Raw genomic sequence first — 6,035 nt, 5'->3', positions numbered from 1 at the left:
CAAGTGTCCAAGAACTAGAAACTGCACAGCAAAGAGGAATAGGAAAAACAAGAGCCATCGGCAATGTCCACAATGTCCACAATTCACTGGGGGAGTCAGTGTGGAATTCAGGGCAAGAACTGGAGTTTCTTTTCACCCAGGCCCCATAAAGAAGGCTCATGAAGCAGACTGGCTGGCAATGCCAGACACCAAGAGCCATTTAAAGACAGTAAAATAAAAAGAAGCCACCAAATGTCATACTACATAGTGGTCCCCTGACGTGCTGGTTAGTTTTGTGTCTACCTGACACAAGCTAGGGTCATTTGGAAAGAGAGAATCGCAACTGAGAAAATGACCCCAACAGACTGACCTGTGGGCAAGGCTGTCAAGTGTTTTCTTGATTGATGATTGATGTGAGAGGACTCAGTCTACTGGGGGGCAGTGCTACCCCTGGGCTGGTGGTCCTGGGTCCTATAAGAAAACAGACTGAAAAAGCCAGGAGGAACAAGCCAGTCAGCAGCCTTTCTCTGTGGCTTCTGCTTCAGTTTCTGCCTTGTTTTCCTTTGATGATGGACTATGATAATGTGAAGGTGGGAGTAAAACAAACCCTTTCCTCCCCACAAGGTGCCTTTTGGTCACGGTGTTTATCATCACGACAGAAACCCTCACTGAGATAGCCGGTGACCCTTGGGAGAAAGAATCAGTAATGGCTAGGGCAAATGTGGTGAGCATGGAAACGTCAGAGCAGGGAAAGTGGGCTACCAAGTGAGTGGACTGCCAAGCCTTTGCTGCCAAGCCTTCCCATCTTCCTGACCAGCATCTGCCTTCTGCGCCCCACCCCCCTACGTGCTCCTAGAATTCTGTCCTGTTGTTTTGTTTCGTTGTTGTTTTTATTGCTACTGCCTACCGACTCCACATCCCTTGCCAGACACAATTCTAGCATTTAACTAACTGGTAAGCTATGCCCTAAGTTATCAACATTTATAAGCCATTATAAGAGATGGAAGAGAAAGAGAGGACACAATGTGTTGTCATGTATCCCATACCATGGACAGGATCTCTTTAAGGAGAGCATTGGTAAAATCCCCACCAATCTGTTAATGATGGTCACTGATAGGGTGCTGCCTAGTGAGAGGTGACATTTGGGGGTACTATCTGCTTTTTACCATGTACATAAATACAACACATTATTGTAATGGATAGTACTAGCGCTTCTTGGGTTTTTTTTTTTTAAGTTTTTTTTCTCTAAACTGGAGCATTGTAGCTTAAAAACAAAATAAAACAAAGAGAGATGTCCTCTAGTCTTTTAATCTATGGATATATCATTTGGCCAAGGCTGTCTATATTTCTTATTTTTTACGTACCCCCTCCCCGGTTCTTTGGCAGTCAGAATTAACTCAATGGAAATTTTGGCAAACTCTCAGTCAGACATTTGTTCTTTTTAATGTCATAGCCATCTCTAGATAATTGTTTTCCTATACCAATTGGTATCTAGCTTTTAATGTAATTGGATCTTTGCATAGCCAAAAGCCACTTAATGCAAATTAAAACAATGACTCCACTCGATAAATTCGAAATGATAACCACAGTCATTCTGAGAGGCAGTGAAGCTAATCGAGGCTCCATCTTCATAATTTTCTTCTTAGACACCAACAGCTGAAACAAGTGGCACCGAGGAGGGAATAATAATTGGCCACTTGATCTAACCCTTGCCATTTATGATAGTAATAACACAAATAGCAAACAAATGAACCACTGCTCCCCAGGAGCTGATCAATTACCACGTTAGGATACGCTCACTTCCTGCTCCTTGAGTCTCCATCACTGTCACCTCCAGCCCTCCTCTTGACCTCTGAACCGTCACAACATCTCCTTCACCTCTGCGCTGGCTGGTTTTGTGTTATCAACTTGACACAAGCTAGAGCCATCAGAGAGGAAGGAGCCACAATAGAGGAAGGAGCTCACTTGAGGAAATGCCTCCATGAGATCCATCTGTAAGGCATTAATAGGAGAGGGTCCAGCCCATTTTGGGTGGTGCCATCCCTGGACTGGTAGTCCTGGGTTCTATTAGAAAACAGGCTGAGACCAGATTAATTCCTCCTCCCTGGAATTCCCCTAACTTGCTTAAAAGGAGCTTGCAACCCCCCACCCCCACCCCCGGTTTGGGGTTGCTACTTGCCACCACAACTGTTGGAAACAATAAATGCTCTTGCTAAATTGAAAAAAAAAAAAAAAAAAAGAAAGAAAGAAAGCAGGCTGAGCAAGCCATGTGAAGCAAGCCAATAAGCAACACTCCTCCATGGCCTCTGCATCAGCTCCTGCCTCCAGATTCCTTTCCTGCTTGAGTTTCTGCCCTAACTTCCTTTGGTGATGAGCAACAATGTGGAAGGATGAGCTGGATAAACCCTTTTGTCCCCAACTTGCTTTTTGGTCATGGTGTTTTGTTGCAGCAGTAGAAATCCTAAGACAACATATTTTATCCTCTCTTTCTCTGTTTGTTCCTCCTAAATATATCCTTTATGTCAGCCATTAGTTTACTAGTACAGAAACGAAGCCATGGGATGTCTAAACTCTTCACTGTAGTAAGAATGATGATTAGTTTCTGACATGGAACCTATAAGTCTTAGGTTCGACTTATAATGCAGGCTCGAGTGTACCAAGTCCAGTTATTCACCTTGAGTTGAGGTTGTTTCATGGAGTTCGGATCACTGCCAGACTCTGCTCTCTGCAATGGTGACTTTCTCTTTAGAACCTGACTGCTGTCTTCTGTCACTGCCCCATTGATCAGGACCACCATAGTCCTCTGTAGCAAGATTTCCAGTCTTAACCATTTTGTCCCTTTGTGGATGTTGTATGGTCTCACGGATGGACTCGCAGAATCTTAGTTTTGGAAGATTTTGGTGTGAATGGGTTACGTATGCACATAGGGGCCAGAAGTCAACCTCTTGTGTTGCATCTCAGATGCCTTTCACAAGATCTCTCACGGGGATCTGGTATTTGCCAATCCTCTCGAGCTGGAGGCCAGGCAGTCAGATCCACCTATCTCCTGTCTCTGCCCTTCAGTGTTGAGATTACAAATACCTGGCAACTCATCCAGCTTTTTCAGACCAGTACTGGGCATCGAACTCAGGGTCTTCAGGCTTGTACAGCAAACACTTTACCAACCCTGAACCACAGAAGTTTTTGTTCAAAAGTTAATTGTATCTTTCCTTATGTCAAGATATGCCTCTTAAAGAATTCTGGCTCTGAACTGATTTTCTATGTTCATTGCTTTTTAAAAATGATTTCTTTTAACTGTCATTACATGTATTTATTAGATTTGTGTGTGTAAATGATAGGGAGGGGGCTTGTGCATGCCATGGTACATGTGTGGAGGTCAGGAGACAACTTGTTGGAGTCAATTCTCTCCTTCCATCACATAGGATCTGGGGATTGAACTGGTGTCATCAGACTTGGTGACAGGAGCCTTTATGCACTGAGCCATCCACCCCACCAGTCCTCTGTGTTCATCTCTTCATAAAAATTTCCACCCAGCAGGCATGCTATTACACCCACATAATTGGATTTGTATAAAATTCCAGCTCACTGTGAGCACACCTACATCTCCAGCTTCACATCTCCGCTTAGAAAATGGCTTTCCAGACAGCCCCCTTTAAAAATGGCATTGCTATGTTGTAGGAGGCCTTGCAGGTCTTTCCGTGGGTAAAGCACTGAGATCTGGACCTTCTCTGACTTTAACCAGAACCCAAATGAATGAGACCACTCAACTAACTGATTTTTATTTTTTTCCCCCTGTGCTAGATTTCTAAAAGAAGGAGGAAAACTCTTGGTGGTATATTTGTTAGAGACTGTTTGCAGGGGGAGCTGAAACAGCATCTGCAGACCTCTGTCTCACACATCAAGAAATTCCTACCAATCATTTGTAAGGCAAAATTGTCAAACTCAATTGAGACCTTTCATCATGTGTAAAGCTACTTCTGGGAGATTTTATTCAGGCATCCAGGATATAGCAGTCTCAGAGACAGAAATCTCCCCTGAAGAGACAGAAGAAACCTTCATGAGTAGAATGCTGGGTACTCTGATAGCAGGACACTAAACATCCTCAATTAGCACAGTGGACCTTTCCAGAGGCCTTTAATATGGGGAGGTATTACCATGTGTATGCTGTCAAGTCCTCTGGATTTATGAGACTTCTATTCTGCAGAAGTCCAAGCTGAAATAGATTGGGAACTTATATGAGATATTAGGAGGTTCTGGAATCTCTGAAAGAGTAAGGAAGTCATATTTGGTAGCTATCTAGCTGAGCACAGTGAAGCCCAGTGTAAGTAGCTCTGGCCTCTGTTTTGAGATTGTTTATACAGAGATTAAGAAAGGTTTAGTGGCTGGAGAGATCACTCAGTGATTAAGAGCATAGTGTTCTTGCAGAGGACACTAGTTTGGTTCCCAGCACCCATGTAGGGTGGGGTCACAACTGCCTATAACTCCATGTCCAGGGCATATGGTTCAGATGCCCTCTTCTATCCTCCACTGGCATTAACTCATGCATACAAAACCACACTTCAACACACACACACACACACACACACACACACACACACACACACACACACACAATTAAAACTAGAAACAACAAAAAGAAAGGTTTGGGTTTTTCTTCACCTTAGAGTTTCTTTCTTTCTTTCTTTCTTTCTTTCTTTCTTTCTTTCTTTCTTTCTTTCTTTCTTTCTTTTTCTTCTTTTCTTACTTAGTTTTTATTCATTATCATAAACTTAACTCTGCAATCCAGCTAGATGTGGAGAAGAATGAGGAGAATCTGGAACCCAGAGAACTTCAGTGAGAGCAGAGATTACAGGGTACTGTGAGCAGATGGGGTGGGGTGCTCTCCAGAGCTACAGAAGGAACGGTCTGGTGGGTAAGAAGCTCACAAGCCAAAAGAATGAGAGTTGTCCACAGCTGGAAATGGTGATCTTCTTGCTGGTCTTGCCACTCCTGGACCCAAAGCGCTCCATGGCTTCCACAATGTCCATGCCTTCTTTCACCTTCCGGAAGACCACGTGTTTGCCATCCAGCCACTCAGTCTTGGTGGAGCAGATAAAACACTGGGAACCATTTGTGTCTGGTCCAGCATTTGCCATGGACCTGTATGCTTCAGGATAAAGTCCTCATCCTCAAATTGCTCTCCATAGATGCATCTGCCGCCAGTGCCATTATGGTGTGTGAAGTCACCACCCTGGCACATGAATCCTGGAATAATTCTGTGAAAGGGGAACCCTTATATGCAAATTCTTTCTCTCCAGTGCTCAGGGCGCAGAAGTTTTCTGCTGTCTTTGAAACTTTGTCTGCAAATAATTCAAAGGAGACGCGGCCCAAGGGCTCGCCATTGGCCAAGATGTCGAAGAACACAGTGGGGTTGACCATGGTTCCAGCAAGTGGTGACGGGGGACAGTGGCATCTGCCAAGCTAGGGTTTCTTTTCTATTTCAAGTAAGAGCCTGTAACCCAGTGTTTAGCCATGCCCCCTCTGCCCCCTTGCTTTAGCTACCTGCAAACTTGGCCCTCAAGTGAGTGCTAGCAGCCTTTACTTCAAGTATCACCTTCTTTATACGGATGAATTCACAAAGCCAGAGGCAATTCCAACTGAGTAAGTTAAGCAGAAAGTACAGCCAGGCGTGGTGGTGCATGCCTTTAATCCCAGCACTCAGGAGGCCGAGATAGTTGGGTCTCTTGAGTTTGAGGCCAGCCTGGTCTACAAAGCAAGTTCCAGAATAGTCAGGGCTGTTATACAGAGAAACCCTGTCTTGAAAAGCCATACATATATATTTATATATCAAATAATTAACAGCTTCTGAACAAAAATAAAGACGTAAAATTGCCAATGATATTAAGGCCAAGCTAGAAGATTCCCCAACTAGGTGTTTGTTGTTTCCCTTAATAAGCAACTGTCGTCTTCGGTCATCATCCCTTAAATACCTCAAGAAAAAGCAGCAGCAGTATGACCAACTGCAGGGCAGACAGTCCTCTATCTGAAGTTCTGTAACCCAAGAAGGAAGCATATTT

The 6,035-nt window shown here is 44.0% G+C and overlaps 1 pseudogene; it reads right to left on the bottom strand.

Moving 5' to 3' along the window:
- Nucleotides 1-4,720: 4,720 nt before the first annotated feature.
- On the bottom strand, nt 4,721-5,675 carry LOC114690875 (annotated as a pseudogene).
- Nucleotides 5,676-6,035: the final 360 nt, after the last annotated feature.

Source organism: Peromyscus leucopus, chromosome 10 (assembly GCF_004664715.2).
Source record: "Peromyscus leucopus breed LL Stock chromosome 10, UCI_PerLeu_2.1, whole genome shotgun sequence".
In the NCBI taxonomy this organism is placed as follows: Eukaryota; Metazoa; Chordata; class Mammalia; order Rodentia; family Cricetidae; genus Peromyscus; species Peromyscus leucopus.
Note: the sequence above shows the minus strand (reverse complement) of the source record. Positions and strands in the feature narration are given on the sequence as shown.